This window comes from Bos indicus x Bos taurus, chromosome 8 (assembly GCF_003369695.1).
Source record: "Bos indicus x Bos taurus breed Angus x Brahman F1 hybrid chromosome 8, Bos_hybrid_MaternalHap_v2.0, whole genome shotgun sequence".
In the NCBI taxonomy this organism is placed as follows: Eukaryota; Metazoa; Chordata; class Mammalia; order Artiodactyla; family Bovidae; genus Bos; species Bos indicus x Bos taurus.
The window spans coordinates 35,822,704-35,846,325 of record NC_040083.1 but is presented as its reverse complement, the minus strand read 5'-3'; the positions used below and the strand labels follow the sequence as shown (position 1 = coordinate 35,846,325).

The 23,622-nt window shown below is 40.4% G+C and overlaps 1 protein-coding gene across 44 annotated transcripts in view; it reads right to left on the bottom strand.

The window, feature by feature from the left end:
- The window catches only part of PTPRD (protein tyrosine phosphatase, receptor type D), a 2,534,232-nt gene that overhangs the window by 555,825 nt on the left and 1,954,785 nt on the right, over positions 1-23,622 (bottom strand). Inside the window, exon 1 of one of the 44 annotated variants that reach the window (XM_027549256.1) lies at positions 16,515-16,837. The exons of 42 other annotated variants lie outside the window; for them this stretch is intronic. The gene's annotated coding sequence lies outside the window, so the exon portion shown is untranslated. Of the gene's footprint in view, positions 1-16,514; positions 16,838-23,622 lie in introns of those variants that run through there. One more of the 44 variants, XM_027549296.1, reaches the window with a different exon arrangement.

Below are 23,622 nucleotides of genomic sequence, written 5' to 3'. Positions count from 1 at the left end.
CCTAATCATGCCCATCCTTAATTTTTTTCAGATAATTACACAACTAAAAATGATAAATTGGGCCTTTAACAGACTTAGCAACCCTTTGGCACCAAGTACATCAATTAACTACAATACCATATCGGACCAATATTGTATCTCCTACAGTGCACGTACCAATATGAACAAGAGACTCCCATCATGCCACCTGAACTGAGAGTTCTTATGATCATTTCTGTAATGACAAATTTAAGTTCTACACTATTACCTAGAGCACTGCGTCCCACAATTGCCATGTGGTGGGCCTGAGGATTTAGAATATTAAATCTCTCTGGGTGAGAATGTGTGGATGTTTTATACAGCTTCTACCCAATCTTTATATTTCTATGATCATCAAGATTTAGATCTGTAATTACAAGAGGACCCTGATTTTCACCTCAGTTACTGATAGAGACCGTCCGTATAATCACAATAAAAAGCCAAGACTTGAAAAATGAGGCACTGCAAGAGGTGAATGTCCCCAGGCTCCACTGGATTAATTGGCTCAGAGTGCTTGGAACCCCTGCACTTTCCGATTTTGTTATGGGGGCTGAGGATGCGTGAAGCAGAAACACTTCCATCCTTGCCAGGAACCCTCTTTGCTAAGGAAATTTAAAATAATAACAAATCTGCTAGAAATAAAAACAAGCTTTATTTTTTTTTAATGGACAAATTTTCTGGGGAGAGTGGCAGCACACTCAGTCCATGGTTCTGAATCAACACCAGAACACCCTCGGCACTTTGTGTGTGCAATTCCCTGTCTCTTCACAGCTTTCTCAAAGCTACTGCTGCTGCTGCTAAGTCACTTCAGTCGTGTCTGACTCTGTGCGACCCCATAGACAGCAGCCCACCAGGCTCCCCCATCCCTAGGATTCTCCAGGCAAAAACACAGGAGTGGGCTGCCATTTCCTTCTCCAATGCATGAAAGTGAAAAGTGAAAGTGAAGTCACTCAGTTGTGTCCGACTCTTCGCGACCCCATGGACTACAGCCCACCAGGCTCCTCCATCCATGGGATTTTCCAGGCAAGAGTACTGGAATGGGATGCCACTGCCTTCTCCATCTCAAAGCTACAAGCATCACCTAATACACAGTCGATTGTATTCTCAATCAACTGTCTTTAAAAACGCTCATCCCTCATAAACCTGTTTTGGTTCATTTTGATTATAAAAACTGGAGGTACATGGGGACAATCTCAGAACTGATTAAGACTCAAACAACAACAAAAAAACCTACACCTAGCTGCTGCTACATACTTTCCAAAGCATACCGAAAACAAAACAATTCCTGGATATAAGTATAGTTATAGTCGACATTTTGCAATTCAAAAAACAAAACAATATAAAAAGGCTACCTGAAAAAGACAAATGCAGCAACTAACATTATCAGAGACTCTTAGACTGCAGGGAGATCAAACCAGTCAATCATAAGGAAATCAACCCTGAATATTCACTGGAAGGACCGATGCTGAAGCCAAAACTCCATTATTTTGGCCACCCGATGCAAAGAGCCAACTGATTAGGAAAGACCATGATGCTGGAAAAGATTGAAGGCAAGAGGAGAAGGAGGTGACAGAGGATGAAATGATTGGAGGGCATCACCGACTCAATGGATATGAGTGTGAGCAAACTCCAGGAGACAGTGGACACGGGAGCCTGGCGTGCTGCAGTCCTTGGGCTCACAAAGAATCGGACATGACTTAGCAACTGAACAACAAAATTGCCAGACATGGCGATGCTCTCTGTGGGAAGTGATAGAGACTTATGATGTGAAAGGAGAAGAGAAAAGCATCTGGGAACAATCACCTCAGGTTCCATGACCAAGAGAGAAGCCAGTTAGGAGAAAGCAGGGCTCTGTTCCCAGGCACTGTTACAAAGTCCTTCAGCTTTCATCCCTCCTCCTTCCCCTGGCTGCTCTAGGACAGCTCTCCAGAAACCTGAAGTGGAGCCTTTAACCCTTGCCTCAGTGGCAGGAAATGAGTGGAGAGATGCGAGGCAGCAGTTAAAGTACTGGCCTAGTTCTGTCTCTACTGCCCTGCCTCTCATCCCCACTGGACTGTCAGGGGTGAGTCTGGAGGTCCTCATCTGCCTCCACATTTCTTTCAATGACTTCTAATAGGTTGCAGTGATATGTGTCTGTCAGCATTAATTACATGTGACACTGGATTGGCCTGATCCCTGACAAAATCCAGAGCGCGTAATAAAGCAAAAGGACAGTAGGAAAGATGGGAAAGTAGGAAAGATGACAAGAGAAGGCTCCATAATGCTTTTGCCTCCCCAGGTTTTCCTTCAAGCTGCCCTCCTGATCAACCTAACAATACACACATTTGCTCTACTCTGCCGGAGAAGGCAATGGCACCCCACTCCAGTACTCCTGCCTAGAAAATCCCATGGATGGAGGAGCCTGGAGGGCTGCAGTCCATGGGGTCACTGACGGTCAGACATGACTGAGCGACTTCACTTTCACTTTTCACTTTCATGCATTGGAGAAGGAAATGGCAACCCACTCCAGTGTTCTTGCCTAGAGAATCCCAGGGACAGGGGAGCCTGGTGAGCTGCCGTCTATGGGGTCACACAGAGTCGGACATGACTGAAGTGACTTAGCAGCAGCAGCAGCTCTACTCTGCATATGAAGCTTTAAGATGTCAGATTTATGGGTCTGCTGACAACAGCCCATCTATACCAGCTGCCCCATTCAAAGCATCCCCATTCATTCTCATAGCATCCTGTTTGAATGCTAATTGTATGATCACCTACAGCCCTTCAGTGAAAAATAGCTGCAGACAGACAAAAATCACTTGGAAAACAACAGAAAAGACTCACTGAAGAAACCTGAGACACGATGTGGCAGAACTGATAAAACTGAATTTGTTTCCATATGTGACTTCCATAGAAGAGTATTTCTCCACATTGGACAAATACAAAAATCAGAGGGTATGCATCTATGTCATTAGACAAAAAGCACAGAATCGGCTATTAATTCACCTCCCTTGAGGATTATTTCTGAGACACAGTATCTTTCACTTACATCTGACAAGTAGATTCTTTGCTTGTAAGATCAATGGGCATTCTCGGTATACAAATGGCTTATCTTTACTATATATGTACCCTGGAAAATACCACATGACGTCTCAGAACCATCAGGCAGCTCAGTACTGTCCAAACTAACTTTGTGCAACAACAGAATTTTCTGGCTATACTATTCTATACAATAGATCCTACCTACATGTTGCTATTGATCACTTGAAACACAGCTACTACAACCAAGTTTTTAATTATACTTAATTTTAATTAAGATGGTGATTTATTTCCTTATGGTTAAAAAATATATAGCATAAAGATCTGTCTCTGGTTCTTCCCTTGAGTCTTTTTTGACAAAAAGCAGTAGGTCCCTCATCAAAGCAGATGCTGTCTGATGCAAAACCTTCCTTCATCTGAGAACCAGCAATGCATCAGCAAGAAGCCCATTTCCTGCAGTATATGAAGGACAGCATTAGCTACAAATTCACTTAGGTTCTGGAGACCAAGGCGGAAGGGCTAGCTGGGACAGTGAAGTCTCCTCAACATAAAGTTTAAATTAACATCCTTTCTTGCACCCTTGGAAGATTTCCCACTCACTCTCTGAGAAATGGCAATCTTTATGACAAAGAGGCTACTGTGGTCTGTTTTATAGACAAAAATGTGTTTAGTTCTCATCGCAAGATATGAAAACGTAATGTGTCACTCTGGTACCTAAAAAATCCAAAAGGAAAAAATAGAGTCCTATGTTTAAAATATCTAGAAGATCACTTATGTACCCTTTGGCTATCAATGATAACATGTTCATGTACGTTTGTGGATGCCAGCTTTTATTCATTTGTTTATTTCATTATTTTTCTCAATTCTAGTTGCAAAGAATGTTACTACTATAAAATCCTACGATATCATGTGCATCTTTTCTTCCAAATGATGAAAACGACTGTGAAAACAACACAAACAGAAATGGTAGCTGGCCTTTTAAAAACACTAATTTAAAAATATTATTCACCTCTATACTACTTTTACTTAGTATAGTTTTTTCCCATTACTAACAATAATCACTACATGGGTAGTTAGTTACACTCCTTAAAGGACTCTATCATTTTTTAAATGCTTTGAAATAAAATATTCTTCAGAAGGAGGCTAAGAAGATGCATATTTTTTTTAATATTTCATAGAAACTAACCATCTATACAATAATCCATTGTCTGCTCTACCAAGGTGATTTATTAAGGATAATGAAGCATATGATTTAATAGCTGCCACAAATTCTTTTTCAAGTAAGATGGGTATAAATAATACAAAAAGATGGTCCAATAATAGCCAAATCCTAACCTAAGAACTATTCTATATGCTGGATCACAGGAAATTAGATGAGCTCAATTAACTATGAAGCCAAGTGAAGGATGGTTAGGCAATCAAGGCTCTAACCACCTCCTCTTATTCTAGCAATGATTATTAGTATTATTTAGTGAAACCTGTAAGCTTTACTGTCACGGTAACTTGAGTAGCTCTTTTTTCCACATGGCAACAGAGTGTTAGTCGTGTCTAACTCTTTGTGATCCCAAGGACTGTAACCTGCCAGGTTCCTCTGTCCAACTGCCATTCTCCAGGCAAGAATACTGAAGTGGGTAGCTACGCCTTTCAGTCTCCAATAGAAATGTACATTATGCTAGAATTAATTTTCCAAAATCTTAAGAATTCGGATCTCTGCCTATCTGTGCAAATTGTACCTGGCAGCATTTGGCTCATCCTTTCATTCCCACAATGCCTTGCATTTAGGAAAGATAAATGTACGATCCTTTAAAGAATAAACACAAAAATGGGAGAGCAGGTAAGTGTATAAAATGAGATTTCTAAGATCCTTATAGGAAAAAAAAATGCATTTCATATCCCTGTGAGACCTGTTTCTAACACTGATCACTCAAACTTTTGAGTTCTTCTGATGGCCAGTTGCCAAGAAGTCACTTCCTTTGGTGACAAAGCTCTCCTTAGGCCAGTTTCCTTTAAAGCATGGGGGAAAAAACCCACAAAATCATACACAGTGTTTAAATACAAGTGTCCAAACAGCTCCTGTTTGCAAGTTGACATACTCCTCTCCCAGATCTCTTTGTTTAATACTGAAGTCTTAGCAGGGCCTTATGAAATCAGTGAGGCGAAATTTCTGACAGGAAATACAAGCGGTCATACAAGCCAGCTGCTTGGCCTAAAAAGATTGTCTGGCTGTGCCTTACAGACATGGCACAGACATTCATTGATAAGCTGGCACAGCTAGTCCTGTCCCCATGCCACCCAGGGAACCTATCTAAAATAAGATTAGAGGCTGCAAATCCTAGTGTTCATATAATACTGGGCAGTGGAAAATTTCCATGGCTCATCGTAAACAAGGGGCCTACGTGTGAGACATATGTCACCTTCTGAAAAATGTCGGCTTCACCGGGAGTGTTCCACACCAGCATATTTCCACACTGCAGTGCCTACTGCGCCTGCCTGTCCAAGCCGGGCTTGCCAGAACTGAGATCAATTTTATTAGATACCATTAGTCTCTGTTAGGGCGGTCATTTGAATAACAACAGATTGGCAAGTATAAAACTAAGGCACCTGTTGTACATTTGGCAGCCTCATTGAGGCCCCTTAAAAAGAAAACAAATACAAGCTACAATCATGCCAGGCAATGGCTTTTGGTTCAATAATGACCATGTGTCAGAATTAAGTGCATCTGGGAATTCCTACCACAGCCAGATGTAAAGGCAGATTTGTCTTGTCTAGTGGCATATGAGGAGACACACTCAGTATACACAGATTTGGCTTTGTCTTGGTTTGGTAGGGAGCTAGGTAAGTGGAAGTTAGCTCAAGTAAACTAAAATTAATTACTTAAGCAACTGACAATATAATCATAAATAGTAAAGTTAAACATTAAACATATGGGTTGTAAGATCTGGGCTATGAGCTAGCTAACCTCTGCTTTTTCTAGGCACGTGAATTTTTTCACAAATTACTCAGTAACAATGTGCCAATATTACTAGGACACTGAGTCAGGCGGCCATGGGGTAGGTGTTAGAAATGCCATGGGGGAATGGATTTGGGCTTTGGCTTTGAGGAATTTGTAATGAATCAGACCATTAACAAGCAATTACAATGCATTATGAAAGATGCCATATGTAAAAGGCGTTTGCGTCTCTAAGTGCTAAAAGAAAGGGTATCCAGGTTTGTCAGGATGAGAAGACTTCCTGGAAGAGTTTTCAGCTCAGCTAAGCCCTGAAGGAAGAGGGGAATTAGGCAAAGATGGAAGCAGAAAGGAGTTTCCAGGAAAAGGAGAAAGCATGCTCAGAATTACACACAGAAGAATCAAAGTAGCACATCAGGCAAATAGCAAATACTTTAGTATCTGGACTGCAAGTGTGTTGGGGTGAGGGAAAGGGAAACAGAAAAAACAATTGTGAGAATGGCAAAGTGGCAAGGGACAAGGAAGGGAGAAGGACATCAAGGGCTGAGTGACTTTTGTTGAGTATTTCAAGCTTTACTTAGAGCAGAAGGGACAGCCACTGGAGTATCTGAAGGAGAAGGGTGACATAATCAGATGTGAATTTCTTAAGGAACACGCTGGCTACAGAGCACCAAAGCAACCACACTGAGACCCCAAGTAAACACAGAGAGGTTGCAGTCTAGGCAAAAGAGGAAGAAGGCCTTGCCAGCTAACATATTAAAAGGTAGTGAATAATTTTGCTGAAAGAAAGTTAATAGTTATTTTGGCATACTGGAGTAACAAGAACTTATTTAGAGAAAACAAGTTTTAAATGATAAATTTAAAATCAAGATTTAAATAGTATATCTCTTAGTTTTTTTTGATAAAGAGAGATCAGATTTAAGGTGAGTCTAGGCAAAAGTAAAATGCAGATTCAATTCAATTGCACTTAGCCAACAATTTCTTAAATAGTACCTGGATATTTTTAACAATATTTATTGAACTTCTCACTCTTTATAACTATTAGCATCAAAAAACATTATGAGCCTTATTATGGAAGAACCTTCACTACACAGTCCTCAAACCTTCACTACACAGTCCACACAGCTCCTGGCTCCTAACAGGTTATGTTTATAGATTAACCCACAGGAAAACATGACTAAATAGGACAGTGCATGCATGTGAGAGACCTGGGCATTTCAGAAACCTGGGCAAAGAAGACTCTTAATTGTTGACATACTGTATGAGCCATAAATGACCAAAGCATTTTTCATGTAACTTTATGTGCTATGTCTGATTTAAAACTTCAGGGTACCTTGTTGTCAGAGAAAAAAATAATTTTCCAAATCAAACAAATCAAACATCCTGTCTTGTATTATTATTTTTAAGACCATAATTAACCAGAGATAGGTTATCTGTTGCCTGATCCCCCTCCCACCAAAAAAGCTAAATTTTTATAAAGATGGGTTAAATGAGAAAAATGTTATAAACTCATCCATTACTGAACATGAAATTAACAGGTGAGTTGCAAAAAGAATATTTTAGAAGATAGTATAACTGGCAAAATTTCCCAGATACAGTTGGCAGGGTAGGCTGCCAGTAAACAGAACACATACATATCAGTCACTTGGCATAATTCCATTTCTTTGACAGGAGGCTGTTCATCAGATATCTCTGCTCAATCTATAGTTCTCTTTGTAAAAATGCTTTTGATTCCCTACCTGTTGGGCAGCTATGAAAATGCAAGCCTTTGTGATTTAAAAAAAAAAAAAAAAAAAAACTATTCTTGGTGGAAATATTTTATTTAACCACTTCTACTCCAGGACTAACCCAAGAGCTCAGGAAGTTGTGTGACTGGCCTGAAAGCATATAATTTTAGAGCTGAAAGGCAACTGCAAAAAAAAAGAAAATTAACCAGTCCAAACCAAACAGTTTGAGTTCAAAAAAAAATTCAGTCCCAAGCAGAGAAAGAAACACAGAGACTCTCCAGAAACAATGGGAAAACCTACATAATGTTTAAGATTCTTCCTGAATTTGGTTAAGAAAGCACCGTGTTATTGCGCCTATGTGCCTGGTATATATGAAGTAGTTTAAAAAAAAAAATCATATCATTCACAAGAATATATTGAGGGTTTAAGAGAGGAGTGGATAATAGTTGGGATCATAACTTAAAATCTTGGCTTTAAGTTACATCTAACTATGCAACCCGGGCAAATACTTAACCTCTCAGGCTGTCTCTTCAATGTGCCTGCTAAGTCACTTCAGTCATGTCCAGCTCTTTATGATCCCATAGACTGTGTAGCCCGCCAGACTCCTCTGTCCATGGGATTTTCCAGGCACGAATACTGGAGTGGGTTGCCCTTTCCTCCTAAAGGGGATCATCCTGGCCCAGGGATCAAACCCACCTCTCTTAGTTCTCCTGCATTGGCAGGCAGGTTCTTTACCACCAGCGCCACCTGGGAATCTCCTCTTGAATAACTGATGATAATAAAAGCATTTGACTTAGTGTTGTTTTAGACATTAAACATGACAGTGAAAATAAAGTGCTATGCTGAACGCCTGGGACATGTAAGTGCTCAGTAAATTTTAGCAACCATCACAATTACAACTTTATATACCAATCACTATTATTGTACTTTATAAATAAAGAAAATCAAAAGAAATTAGTTTTCCACCTATCTCAATGTCCTGAGCATCATCAAAGGTTTCAACTGAATAATTATTCTTCAATGTCATGATTTCAATTAAATTCAACTCAAAATAAATTCAAAGCAAAGAACATGTAGCACTTGAGTTGAGAATCGGAAAATGAGAGAATAATTAGGAGGATTTCAACAGCTCCAAGTTAGGACAGCTGGCGAGAAGAGAAAGGGGATTCTAAGAACAGCACTGGTAGAACCAAAAAGGTACCTGCAGGCAGGGGCTCTGACACTGCAGCAGGTCAGAGCTCTTGAGGTTCTGCAGAGAACAGAGGCTGGACATACAAGCTGGGATTAGACTGCAAGGGGCTTTGACTGCTTTGCTGGGAATTCAGCACTTGAGGATGCAGAGTTGAACGCCTTAAGTTTCAGAAAGCAAAAGTTTTTAGGAAGAACTGAAAAGGAGAAAAGAGAAAATAAGGTACCAAGAAAAAAGTATGGATGAAAGATTATATTTTAGGTTTATAAAATATAGAATGTGGGACAAAGGAGAGCTTTCTACTTCTCAACTATCTAACAAGCAGATTAAAAAAAAAATTCAGATCTGGAACCCCAGAGAGAAGTTATCAATTTTATTTTCAGAGTCATCTATGCAGAAATTATTGCTTCTATGAGAAGTAGATAGGAATAGCTCATGAGACAGTATAGACAGTGATCTGAAGAGGGCTATGGATAAAACAGTAAGAGTTTAGAATGGAGATGGGACACAGAGGCCAAAGCATACAAGGGAAAGCAATGTTGATGAAGAAAGTGAGGATCAAAAAAAGGACTCAGAGACACCCTCCATCCATGAGATATTTCCAATGGAAGATGCTCCCCAAAATGCATCCCTCTAGTAAAATATTATAACTCCCTTTTTCCCCCAAGAAAAATGTGAAAATCATTAGTTAGCCATTAAGTGAATTTAGAAAACTTAAGACATTTCCAGTAGATTATTTCTATTATTATCAATTAGCCTACTACTCCATTTAAATTAAGATATACAACAGAATTTATAAATAAGGATATAAAACCAAGTATCTAAAAATCACCCACTGAATTATTTCAACCAGAAAAGTCAAAATGAATAGCCATATTTTCTCTCTTAAAATCCTTTAACAGTATGTTAATTAAGTTACTAGTACAAGCAGTTCAAATATGTGTTTGCAAGAAGGCTGGGGTCTACTTGTGCAGTAAGAAACCATTAGCTCAAGCATGATATGCCCTTTCAGTTAGGGTGGAAGGAGACTGGAGGAAAAAAAAATTTTTTTAATTTTGCAAACAAATGTCTTTTGGGCCTATAATGGAACACTGGATCAGCATTTGATGTGTCTAGTCTAATTTAAATTGTACTGGCGGATCTTAGGGACAGACAGAAGGCAGTAAATTCCTATCCTCCATCAATACATTTGACCTCGGAGCAAACCCCACAACTGGCTACAGGCACTCACCATCCATCATTGCTCTTGAAACCTGATCTTTCATGGAAGGACAGCTGCGCTGGACAAAGAGCTAAGGAGCTTTCTAAGATGCACCACCATTAAAAAAAAAAAAAAAAGGCAATTCTGTCGGTGCGGTGTTTTAATTAAAGGCTTTTCTAAACATTTCTTCCTCAAGACTTAGCTCGACATCAAATATGAAGAATCTATTAAGATATTTTTCACTTTTAAGCAAAATTCTCTCTTTGTACGTTGTAGGTAAAATCATTTCTAGCTTTTCCTTTAAAAGCTTTCTGAGATAAACAGCGTACTACGGCATACTGATGTGTACAGACTTCAAAAACGGTGCTGGACAGGAAAAGGTAATTCTAGAATCTGTAGTAATTATACCATGTACACAACAGAGTGTACACGACTCATATCCAAGTCTTCATTTTTAAATCAGGAAGCAATAATTTATAGTAGATAAAGATAGCAGAACACTATCATACAAAATCGCGTCATAGAATACAGCATGTCCATTACATCACTCCTGCATCCAGGAATTTTTTTAATTTAAAATACAAAATAAGACAAATTCTTATCTAATTGTATCTTCATCACACCTATGGCTGTTTTCTCCATGTTATGATGGTGAAACAAGACCCTAAATGTTATGTAATTTCTGCCAAGATTCCACAGAAAATAAGTGACAAAACTAAGGTATATAGTTTTTCTTGCATCAAATTCGTATTTTTTTTTACTGTAGTCAAAAAAAAAAGAAGCTGGTCCAGATTTTGCAATCTTTAGCATTATATTTATATACACTATACACCTACATGCTTAAACAAGATTAAATGATAACTGTTTTTCAATTATTAATAAAATCAGTATTAATATCAACCTTTTTGTTAATAAAAGGAATCCGCTTACTGAAGCTTAAAAAAGAAGTCACTTGTTACTTGGGACCCGATGATTAAAGATGACCATTTCATAGATCTGAAAGCACACTTTCCCCTAATCCTGAAGCAATACTGAGAAACACAATTTTCTAAATGCAATTCACAAATCTCAATTTAGTTAGCTACTGCTACATTAAGGAATATAGCTTGAGGACTGTCGAAAAAGACAATTAAGAATTTATAAATTCAATCAATCTCATGACCCTGACAGTTACAATGGTTAAACCCAGTAAATAGCAAAATGGTAAAGGTCACGAGGCTCCTGACATTGTTATCTGAATGTCAAAGTTAAGTCCTGCTTCTGGGCAGTGAATTCAAAGAACTAGGAGAAAACCCAGCTTCAGACAGCTGCTTTTGCTCTTATATTTCATTATAAATGCCGAAGAAGCCAAAGGGGAGCCTGCCACCTAAGAGTGGCTATTTGCAAAGGAGAGCAGAACTTGCTTGCTGCAGGTAGGAACCACAAGGACTATTCAAGTGGTCTCGATACTGTCTGTGCATGGGTGCACCTGATCTGCTGCCTCACAGACAGAATCAGCCATCTTAGCTTTCTAAATTGGCATCTCTTTCATTTAATTTACTGATCTATGACATATATGGATTTGATTTAGGGGGCAGCAGAGGTCGAAAAGCCAAGAAAAAGTTCCGTTTTGCTCTTTGTTTCTTGTAATTTTTAAAAAGTTATAGAGTAACTGACAAGTATTGATATGACCCTATTAAAGATGTCAGCATCAAATAGAAAACCATGAACAGAAAGATATCGAATGTATTAGTTTCAGAGGAAGGAGGCAGGACATAGCAGACTATTTCAGTTATTCTTTCTTCCCAACAAGTTGACAGTATAACCAGACACAATATTTAAATTACCTTAATGTCTGTCTTAAGAATATCTTATAAATGTTAAGAAACTGCAAACTGCTGATTACATAAAAGCAAATGGGTGATTTATTAAAGGGAAAATGAGGGGCATAGGCCTGAAACGTAATTTTGTGAGTTACGTCTTTCAAGAATTCTATTTCATTAATGTTTCAGTCATGCACCACTGTCATGACTCTATTATTTAGGTTATATTAGGTCAGAGACCTCTACAATGTATAAGCGTTTGCTCTTTAACCTCCCAAGACTTATGACGTAAAGAAAACAGTAAACTTCTACATCTGAGGCTACAATTTCATATAATGAACAATCAGCAGGCACAGACCACTTATTCTTTTAGCTATCTTTCTTAGGGGCTTGACTGTGGAGAGCTGGAAACACTTTTATTTTTAAATTAGGGGTGGGAGAATTTGGACACTATAAATTGTCAAAACAAAGGCAAGCCACACATGGCATTTTAATAAGTGTTACCAGCTACTAATTAGAAGCAAATGAAATTATCCATACAGAAAACATATCCCCAAACAAACCTATCCTTTGGTGGAAATGTCACTGTGCCATGATATTATGGAAGCTTAAACAAGGGATGTTTGTTGCAGTGAAATTTACTGATAATTCCCTCCTAAGTAATCTTCCTCCACATTCTCAGGTTTCTTCTGTTGATGTGTTATATAGGAATCCTCAATCTTGTAGCTCACGGAAAAAACAACTCTTTGCAAATCATTGATAATGTAAAAATTCTTTAAACGCTGATTTTGCTTGCAGCTGCAAGTTGTCTTTATGCCATCACAAGTAAGTAGCTTTCTTTAAAGATTTTTCCAAGAAATCAAACAGTACAAAGAACTGAAAAATAACTCCATAAGGCAAAAACACACTGAGTAGGCCTCACTTAAAATATAACTCATTTACTCAAACTAATCTTTTCAATCAAAAACTACTGGCCCTTTAAGAAAACAGGAAAAAAAAAAAATAGTCTCTGAATACTCTGGAAAACTGAATAATTATATCTTTCTATTTAGCATTTCATATATTCATGCTTATAAAATGAATCCTAAAAGTGTACTTTGTGGCTTCTAAGTTGAATATATTACATTCAAGGTAAAGTTTATTTTCGTGATGACCAGAAACTTTGGGAAAAGGGCACCTATGATCAGAGATTAAAAGTATATTTAAAGATGTGAGCCTAAAAGTTTGATGCTCTCAGAATCATAAATTAGAGCATATACATACTTCAACTCTCCGACTACCCACAAATACACACTGAAAGGGTATTTTTAAAGCCAAATCACCTTGAGAAATCCATCACTCCTGAAATGGCACTTTTAATATGTAATTGTGTTAATGAATTCTTATTTATCCATAGAATCCTTTTAAAAATAGAAATGTTCAATGACTTGATAAATCAAGTTTGGTCTGAAGGATAGTCAATATGCAAATACTTACAGTGTGCTCTTTTACAAATAGTCACCCTTGTCAGTTTGAAAAACTGAAAATCAACAGAAGAACAGTGTAAGTATACTTGACCTTATTGCCTAATGTCTATCAAGATTGCCACAGCTGGTCGATTTCAAATTTGTGAAACTGACACTTAAAAATGTACTGTGCATCCCCGGCGCAGGTCCTCAAGTGCTGACTAAACTGTAGTCACAGCCTCAGATTCTCCTTCCACACAACTTGCACAGCACTTACAAAGCCAGTTTAATCACACCATCAATCCATGACTACACATTCCTTAAAGTAATTCTGCTTCCTTTCTCTTTTAACCTTGCATTATGCAAATAACATCCTTTTCCAGTCCAATAAGAAAAACTTCTTAACGTTCCTATTTGTTTATCCTTGACATACACTGAGAACTAGGATCACATATGAATTTGCAGAAATACCTCTCCAATGTTCCACACACTCTGTGAAAAGTCATCCTTGCACCACCATAGTGTAATGCTCTAAACAATATTCTTGAAAAACCCTTCAATCAATGTCTATGACTAACATCAGAGCATGAGTTAATAGGTTAAAAAGACAAAACAAAAACACAGGGGACTGCCTACCTGATTCTTTTTAAATGTTTCTCTAGGAAGGGTTTTCTTATGCCATACCAGGCTATCTCCTGGATATAAGAACAGTTATACAGGCCCCTAGTGGTTTAGCAAATAGCAGCAGATGAGGGGATTCCAATTCTTAGTTCTGGACTTTGAGATATTCTGACTATAAATGAATGTCAATCTTAAAAGGAAAATCAAATCATTGTATTTAATACTTTAAGCAGTTTTGCTTTTATGATTATCCACTGAAATACATATATATTAAAATACAGCACTGCATTTCATTACTTTAGCAACTACAACTGCACTGATCTAAGAAGAATTTGTTACATAACCTCCACAATAAAATATTTAATTCATTCACCTCTTTGCATGTCATTACAAAAGTAATATATTACTCATACATTAAAATATATTTGAGAGACACTTTTCCTCTTTGAATCTTATTTCTATTATACTAGTATTACTGAGAGCTCTAAGAACAGATTATTTCTATGTAAAGTGCTCACTATTTAAAATGAAATATAGATACAAATTGAATGCCACTTTTAAAATAGTAGAAATCTAAAATAAATGTGCTTCCCAACAAACAAAACCAGTGTTTTATAAACAAAGCCAGTGATAAAACTTACATTAGAGTGCACCTATTTTTAAAAATCTACAATTAATAACACCACTTAATCCTCATCCCCTAGCTGCCTTTCCTTTAAAAAAGAAAATTCTAGGCAGGCATTTTTACAGCTTTTAGCAATTTTTAACCGGACACAGTCTGACAGCTGAATTCATAGAACTGACCAGCTTGTCAATTTCACACTTTGAAAGTACAATAATAGCTGATAGCATGAGGGTGAATATAAGAAATCTGTCACAGAATTGCTAGCTCCATTGAAAAGCAAAGTATAGTATATAATTATGGGAGGTGGGAGGTAGGAAAATTTTGCTTCAATTGTCCATTTTGGAGATCTGTTTCAAGAATTCGGACATTGAGCATTGAAATTGTATTCTCTCTTTGCTAAGCTAATAACGTAACATCCATCTGTGGCATATAAAATGTTTTCTAAATACCTATAATATCTATTAAGCTTTGTCCTGGATATCATCATATTAACAACATGAGAATCTTTAAGTTGGTATCACTTAAATATTCCTTTAACTCAGAATATTTCAAATCTTGGCAGTAGATCACCCTGGTTTTACTCAAGTTGAGTAGTGAGTGTGTATACTTTGAAACAGAGATAGAATAGCCAAAATGGTTAGAAGTATCAGTGGTTGGACTAACTCCCCATATGTGTGCTACAGTATGGTTGGAAAGAACACACCAAAAGGAAAGGTCCACGTTTGAAGCTCTGGAAGTCCAGCAGCGAATCTATCTCAAGTCACAAGCAGCCACTAGTCTCTGACAGGCTCAAAATGTGTGTGCTCTGCTCTAAGTCACTGGTACTATGACTGTGGGCATGTTAAAAAAAAGAGAGGGGGGAGAAAAAAAGTTTAAGAGAAAATTCCTGACTCCCTCAGGAATCTTCCTGGAGGTTTAAGGCATCCTGCAAAGTGTAAGCTGGTCTGGGGATCACTGTTAGAAAACAGAGGAGACATCAGACAAGTCATGTACTGGGAAGCAAGCTGGAAACAATACAAATGAATTGTGATCATCCAGGTTTTGGCGAATGGAACAATACTGGAGCACCCAATTAATGAAAGCCAAGCTCACCGTGCCCAAGATTTTTTTTTTTTTTTAATCATAAGAAAAGTGACTTAATTTGTTAATGCTTCTAAAAGAAAATCAACCTCACACATGAACGATTCAAGTTTTTTACATGCCAATGTGAAAGCTACAATAAATAGGAAAGCAAAGAACATTTGGTTTGTTCTTGGTTTTCTTTTCAAATTGTTTCCTACAACTTGGACTTATTATAAATTCTAGTTGCCTTCCCCATGGAATGAGTGTGTAAGAAGGGCAGATCGCCACAGCAAAACTATGAGCTTTGATCCTGCCACGGAAAGGTCTCCAAAACAGTCCCCCTCCTCTTTGGCAGCCGCGTAGACTTTCATTCCTGCTATTTCTCCTTCTCCCCAGTAGTTCAGAGGAAAGAAAGAAAAAGAAATCGCCCCCTCTCCGAACCAGCCTTCCTTAAAACAGTACTCACTGCCTCTTAAAAAAAAAAAAAAATTTTGCGGTGGGTGGCAGAATCTCTGGGTAGGGTCGTACTGCCCCGCCGCTCCACCATTTCCCCAATATTACGCCCATCCCAGGAGGAGAAAGCGGGGATGGCACAAACACAGACTCAAACACCCTCATTCTCTAGAACTGCCACTCTCCCAGGTCTGAGGTTTTAAGCGAGAAACGAACCGTGCAGGGGAGGACCTCTGCCCAAGGAGGTTCAGAAGAGCAAACTGTTCGCTCCAGTGCCGGGGCGCCGGGCTCGCAGACGCGGGAGAGTGTAGCTCCGGTCCCCGAAGCGCGGGCTGCGGGAGCCTGGCTCTGGCGAGCGCAGACCCCAGACGACTCAGGGGGGCGGACCGGGTCAGCTCGGAGGACTCACCTGGTCATGTTGGCTCCGGGCAGCCGCCGCCACCGCCTCTCGCGCCGCCACCAGCACTTTCCTCCAGCGCCTTCGCCCCCCGCCACGGCCGCGCAGCCCGCGCCTGCCCCAGCCGCCGGAGTCCGGGCGGCCGATTTAATCCCGCGCAGCTGCGGCCCCCGCCGCGGGAGCACCCCCAGTGACTGCCGCCGCCGCCGCCGCCTCCGCCCGGTCCTCGCGCGGCCAGCCCAGTCCAGAGCGAGGAAGTGGAGGAGAGTCTGCGAGTGAGTCCAAAACCCCGAAATCCAGCATCCAGAGGAGCGCGTCCCCCCGCCCTCCCTCCACCCCTACCCCCTTCTTCTCCTCCTCCTCCTCCGCCTCCTCCTCCTCTTCCCGGGCCGTCCTCCCGGCCCTTCTGAGCCCGCGGCTTCCGCGGCGGTTTCTCCTCCTCCCGCTCCTCCTGCTCGCCCTGCGCTCGCCTCTCCGGCCGCCGCCGCCGCTGTGTGTCTCCTCCTCCTCCCGCTCCTCGACGCTCCGCCGCTCGCGGCTGGGGGGTCCGGGGCGGCGGAGCCTCTCCTCCCTCCGCCTCTCCTGTTTCCTCCTTCCCGGTGCTGCTTCTTTTAAAGAGGATTCTTTGGCCACAAATAGCAACTCGGCTGCCCCCCTCAACGCCTCCCTGTCCTTCTTTAATTCCCCCCCCCCCAAAAGTGAAGCGCACTCGAGAGGTAACCAGAAACTGAGGCCGGCGGGGGAGGGGGTTGAGAGGCGGCGAGGCGACGCCTGGAGACCGGCCCGCGCGGAGTCAAGGGCCAAGAGAGGGGACGGCCAGTCCAGCTCAGTCCTCGGACCTGGCTTGAAGCTGAAGGCTACGGTTGAAGGCGAGGTGGTTTGGAGGGGAAATTAAATGAAAAAATCTCGGGAAAGTGATTGGAAAAGCTCCTCTCTTTGTTTCCTTGTCTGGGTGATTTCGAAAATCCTCGTAACGTGCTGGGGATCCCACGGAATCGCGGTGCCCCAGCGCTGAGGGATTGTGCGTGCGCGTTGCCAGCGCGAGAGTGTGAGTATGGGTGCGCCCGGGCGAGGGGAGGGCCAAGCCCGCTGCGCCCACTGGCGAATCCCTGAATCTGGACCACTGACCCACTGAAAGGGCCAGAGAGCTGGACCGCGAAGGAAGGAGGCAGGAGAGTGGGAGAAGGAGGCGCGCAACACACATACACAAACACACACACACACACACTTGCAGAGGAGGGGGCTGGGTGACGTCACTTCCCAGCATCCATCCACCAGGCCAGAAAAGACCCCCTCTAACAAATTCACTCATCTCCTAAGAGCTGCACACCCGGTGCTGCTGCTCTAGGTCCTGGCACAAGGGAGGAAAGATGCTGGTCGCATCCCATTCAAAGCAGCGATAACAATATAAGGCGCGGGCGGTGATGAGATGGTTTGTGTCTACAACCCCAGTTCACCTTTGTAGCTTCCATTCAGGGATGTTTGGTGGATCCACTTTGGAATCAGAGAGAAAGGGAAGTATCGAATCAGTCTTAGTGGAATAACTCGTTTGCTTCCATGCCACTTGCTTTTATGATGTTGATAACGCAGTACTCCCCAGCTTGTCTGAAGGACACCATGTAACCCTCTGCCTAGACATGCGCTCAGTTGTGGGGCTACACAGGCTTCATCAACAGAACACACTGTATGGACTGTTAGCTGAAGAGGCACCTTTTTACCTTCTTTACTCCTCAAGGATCTCCAGCAAGTGCAAAAAGTCAGCAGCTGGAAGCCACCATTGGCAACTGGCCTACCAAAATTTTAATAGAAACTTGGTCAGAAAGGTTAAAGGAAAGTCAAGGTTTCCAGTCACCTGCCTTGCTCACTGTGTGGTCAAGGCAGCATATACACATAATACTTATTCCTGTAGGCCGTAGGCAGTCTTTGAAAGACCAAAGGTAAGCCAACTCCTTAGACTGAATCAGCCTAATGATTCAGCTGCTGTCTCAAGCTGCCATTTGTTCCCACTCTTCGTATGTTGTACACCTGAAAGCCACTGAAGGATTGGTCAGTAATCCTCTGCCCCCTTTGTGCTCTAGAAAGAAATCACACGTTTTTGAAAGGCTTCTTGCTAAATGAAGTTCAGTTTTCCAGCAATTTGTGGGGCAAGGGGGAGTATCATCCTAGCGTGACTATTCCTTGTTCTTTTTTTAAATGGTTAGCCTTACAGTCAGAATGAAGAAGACAGCTATTCCTGAGTAAGCCTCCAGAACTTTCTGATAAACCAAGGAACTGAAAGGCTGAGCAGGTTTGCTGAACACCTGCTCCTTATACCCTAAGGATGAATTCAGAAAGTGGAGCCTCTGCACAGGTGATTCTCATTGAAGGTATAAACTCAAACTTGGCTTTCTCATTGAAAACCAGTGAGGCCCACTTTCCTCTTGCAAAGTTGGGTGTTAGATGAACAAACAGAAAGTTTTTCAGAACCCTGGTATTTCCTCTGCTGTTGTCTTTGAAGGAGAGACACATATCCAGTTACCTCATTTAAGAAGATCTGACTAGTTCTGACCTTATTTGAGATCCTGGCTGGGAAGTCTGATTGCTGTCAAAGAAGAAATAGTATCAATATATTCCATTCATAGCAAGTTAGATAGGCTAGAGAACTCAGTGATGCTGGTTACCAAGGTGAGCAACAAGCAAAAAGAAAAGGGATGCAGAAATCAGGGGAGACAGGGCAGTGTAAGTAAATGACACAAGCCCAAGGACCCAACTTCCCTGACACCATGAGGTCCTCAATGTTCCTGTCCCACTACAACCAAACATCTTGGAGAAGAAAAGTAGCAATGAAAGGAAGGGACTAGAGAGTCTGAGCTATTATTGTATTGGGTTGGTCAAAAAGTTCATTCGGGTTTCCCCTGTAACATCTTACAGAAAAACCCAAACAAACTTTTTGGCCAACCCAATACAAAAGAGTATTGTTCAGGGTGATATGAGAGAGAGCACGCACAGGTAGAAGAGCTAAGCTCCCTCTGTACATCTAAGTCATGTTGGGAATAAGACTGCAGCCCCACATACACATATTAACATATTCAGATAAGATTGTAACAAAATAGCTCCCTGTGGCATCTACTACAGTATAGTAGAGAGTTTACCATTTGGAGCTTTGAGGTCAAAGGGCATCAGAGGGGGACTAATATCACCTAATTTTACAAGTAAGGAAACTGAGTCCCAGAGAGTTTAAGGTGACCCAACTATTGGTTGGCAGAAGGAGAACAAAACCCCAGATGGCATCGTCCAGTGTCCCCACCCCCTCAGCTACTCCTAATTGCCGCCCAGTTCTGGATGCAAGAAGCCAGCTTTCAGCTTATCAGTGAGCAATAAATACAGAATATTTTAAAACTATAAATACTTCCACGAAGGAATGGTACTAGACGTTTCCTTAGTTCCTTTCTAGCTCTCACATTCTTTGATGAACAGCACACAGAAGCTCTGCTATAGCACAACCCCCTCTAGTGCATAATTCAGCATACGATGAGTATGAGTCTGTTTTGGACCCCATCCAAGGAAGTTAATTCCTAGAAGTACTGGGAAGATTTTATTCTTATCCATCATGAAGCATCCTAAAAAGGCTGAAAATAATGTTTAAGGACAATAACAGTAATCACTTGTATTATGTACTAAACATCATGCTATCCCACTGTTTTTCAAAAGGCACATCATGACCTTTTCTGGGTCATGAATCTAGTGTGTCGTGAAACATTTTTTAAATGAAAGTAGGAAAGAAAGAAGAGTGCATTATCTCTATTAAATATTGTTTTGTAAAACTTTTGGTCCCATCATGTGGCTAGTGATTAAAAGAAAAAGTTTCAAAACCTCCAATCTTAACAACTGCCCTGTTACTTAAGTATCATTAGCCCCACTGTATAACTGAGGAAACAGAAGCCAAGGGTATAAGTAATTTGGCCAATCTGACACAGCTAGTGAATGGCCAAGCTAGAACTTAGAAACAACTGTTCTACTTCAAAATTTTGTGTTTTTACTTTTATTCTGATTATAAATTATTATCCAAGGAACTGCATTAATTGTTGCTGGTCATATTTCCTTTGTGAAGACTACAGTGATCTGTAGTAAATCCAGGTAGAGTGGAGAAATATGACATAGGTTCAAATGGCATGTTCTGAAGACACTAAACCCTTTCCTAAGGCACTGAAATGAGTATTTGAGACCTCTTCCTGTAGGTGCTAGTTATGCCTAATATATTTCATTAATTTGCTGCTAAATGCACACATGGAATAACAATTAATGGTTTTAATCCTCAAATAACTTAAATATTAATCTCTACAAGTGTTAAACTGTTTGCGAGAGCTTTCCAAATTTAATTCATGTGGCATTTCTCAGTAGCTTATTTATTGATCAAACACAGACCTGGCACATGAGAAAGATAATATAGCCACTAGGGAAGTCCATGAATACTGGAGTGGGTAGCCTATCCCTTCTCCAGCAGACCTTCCTGACCGCAGGAATCAAACCAGGGTCTCTCGCATTGCAGGTGGATTCTTTACCAACTGAGCTACCAAGGAAGCCCCATATACAAAACACAGTCCCTAAACTAAACAATATTTCTATTCATTTCAGAACACAAGATATACAAGTATAAAGTATTCAGACGACACTATAATTCTACCTAAACTGTGAAGAAGAAAGGAAGAAAACTCAGACGCCATGCTACTATTTTTGACTTACATGGAGAATCTATAGACCATTATCACTGCAGGATTAGGTGCTGTTATTCCCATTCCTCAGATTGAAAGCTCAAACTCGGAAGTAGGAGCTGATCAAAATGAGCCTCTAATCCTGATCCTTTTGATTTCACTACCTAAAGTCTAAAGTCTCTTTACAAACAGGTGGGCTTCCAGTAGACAAAGAGGTGGTTAGAGATGTTGAGACATGCTATGCAAACATTCCAGCTTTTCTCCATATGAAGGAAATGTACTTTCTTTTTCTCCAAGGCAGCATTTCCTGTTGCTGTCAGGCAGCAATGTTCTCTTTAAAAACTCCACATCTTTCTCTAAAGACAGGCCTAGAAAAGCCAGGCCTTCTCTCCTCACTGTTCAGTCTGCATTTCACCCTCACCTGCTGTGTGTAGAGGACGTTATGGTACGATGCTATTTTCCATTGGCTCTGCTACTGGAGATTACAGCATGCGACTGTGACAAATGGATATTCCCATTAAATTCTTTAGTAGAGTGGGGCATTCCATTAACCACTGGCACTATCCCAACCCAAGTGAAACATTGGGTCATTTTTTTTCTTGTGAGCAAGAAGTAAAGGAGGAAAACAAAGGATAGACTCTAATTACCTTTCCTATTTTTTTGTGTTGCATGCATTATGATAGCCGTATATTACAATTATTTATAATTAATATATGACAAGCTGTCAGCTAAAATTTAACAGGTGATTTGTCAAGAAGTTGCATTAATTCATACATGAAGCTGTGGATTTCAGTATCTCCAGCAATAAAAGTGTGTTTCGGTTTTGTTGACTTAAACTATTGTGTTTAAATATTGTGTTTAAATATTCGAAGGCCACCTCTCTATATATGTGCAGCATCTTTAAAAAGACAACACATGCTAACACAAATGGGTAATTTGTTAGTAATTTTAAGGAATAAGCACATTCTTCTGAGACTTTAACCTTTAAATGCTAATGTTTTCACTGAAGAAATTAATTGCCTTGTGTTTATTTTGAAATTTTAAACTTTATGATTTGTACACATTTTCAAACGGTGTCTTTGGTAGTAAAGGTAAAGCTGAATGGTGAGAAAAGTAATTGCCATGACTTATGTTCCATTTAGGGTTTGTATCTTACACTAGGGAATTCTGAAAATAAAGACTATTTTAAAATACAAAAAAAAAAAAGATTAAGAAGTCACCAGAAAGCCAGTAATTAATCACCAATGAGGGGGAAATCTAGGGAGACCAAAAACTGATGGAGCAACCTCTATTTTGCTGAATGGCACAAGAATGGGGCAAGAATGGAAATGAATCACCAAGATTTCTTGGGAGTGATAACAAAATTTTTTAAAAAGAGAAACAGTTTGGTTTCAATATCAACGTCATGGGACCTAACCTGGAAATGACGTTAAATTCTGAAGCTACAGTTTTATTATTGGGTCCCTGGCCAACCAAAGTTGGTATTGTGTAGGCGAATGACAGAAAAATGAAGCTGCATTTGTTTAACATTTATTGTGCACAAGGCTGACTTTTATCTGTCAAGACTAGAACTTGCTGCGGGATGTTAATGACTCACAATCCGCTACTGTATTAAATAAAGAATGTGCTTTGAGACTCAGTGGTTGGAGAGAGAGAAAAAAAGATTAAAACCAAGAGGGTAAAACCCAAAGTGCAGTAGCTTTTCAATGTGAGTAAGACTTCTGTGCCCACAAACCAAATTCACTCTTCACGGTTTTACCTAGAAAACCATGCAGAGTCACAAAGTTGTTTGTAAAGGGTCTTTCAAATGAGGTTTCAGAAAGTGATTTTCAGAAACTCACTCAGAAGCAAAACACCACAAGTTGAATTCCATGGGAGTATACCTCTTCACCGGAGAAGGCGATGGCACCCCACTCCAGTACTCTTCCCTGGAAAATCTCATGGACGGAGGAGCCTGGTGGGTTGCAGTCCATGGGGTCACTAAGAGTCAGACACGACTGAGCGACTTCACTTTCACTTTTCACTTTCATGCATTGGAGAAGGAAATGGCAACCCACTCCAGTGTTCTTGCCTGAAGAATCCCAGGGACGGGGGAGCCTGGAGGGTGCCGTCTATGAGGTCACACAGAGTCGGACACAACTGAAGCGACTTAGCAGCAGCAGCAGCATACCTCTTCACAGGCTGTGAATTATAAATGACTGTGACAAACCAGAGCTTTTATTCTCGATCGGGACCCCAGTTACCAGATTTCACCTTGCTTCCCAGCATAACTGTGGATGTTTCTGAAGAAATTCAGGAGCAATTTTCAAGACAATGAACACAGCAAAGACATTAAGATGACTGTTTTTCAGCCACTTTTCAAAGCTTTCTCTATCTTCATCGTATACTTCATTATGCCACTTAACAATTTCTACTGGATGCATCCATAC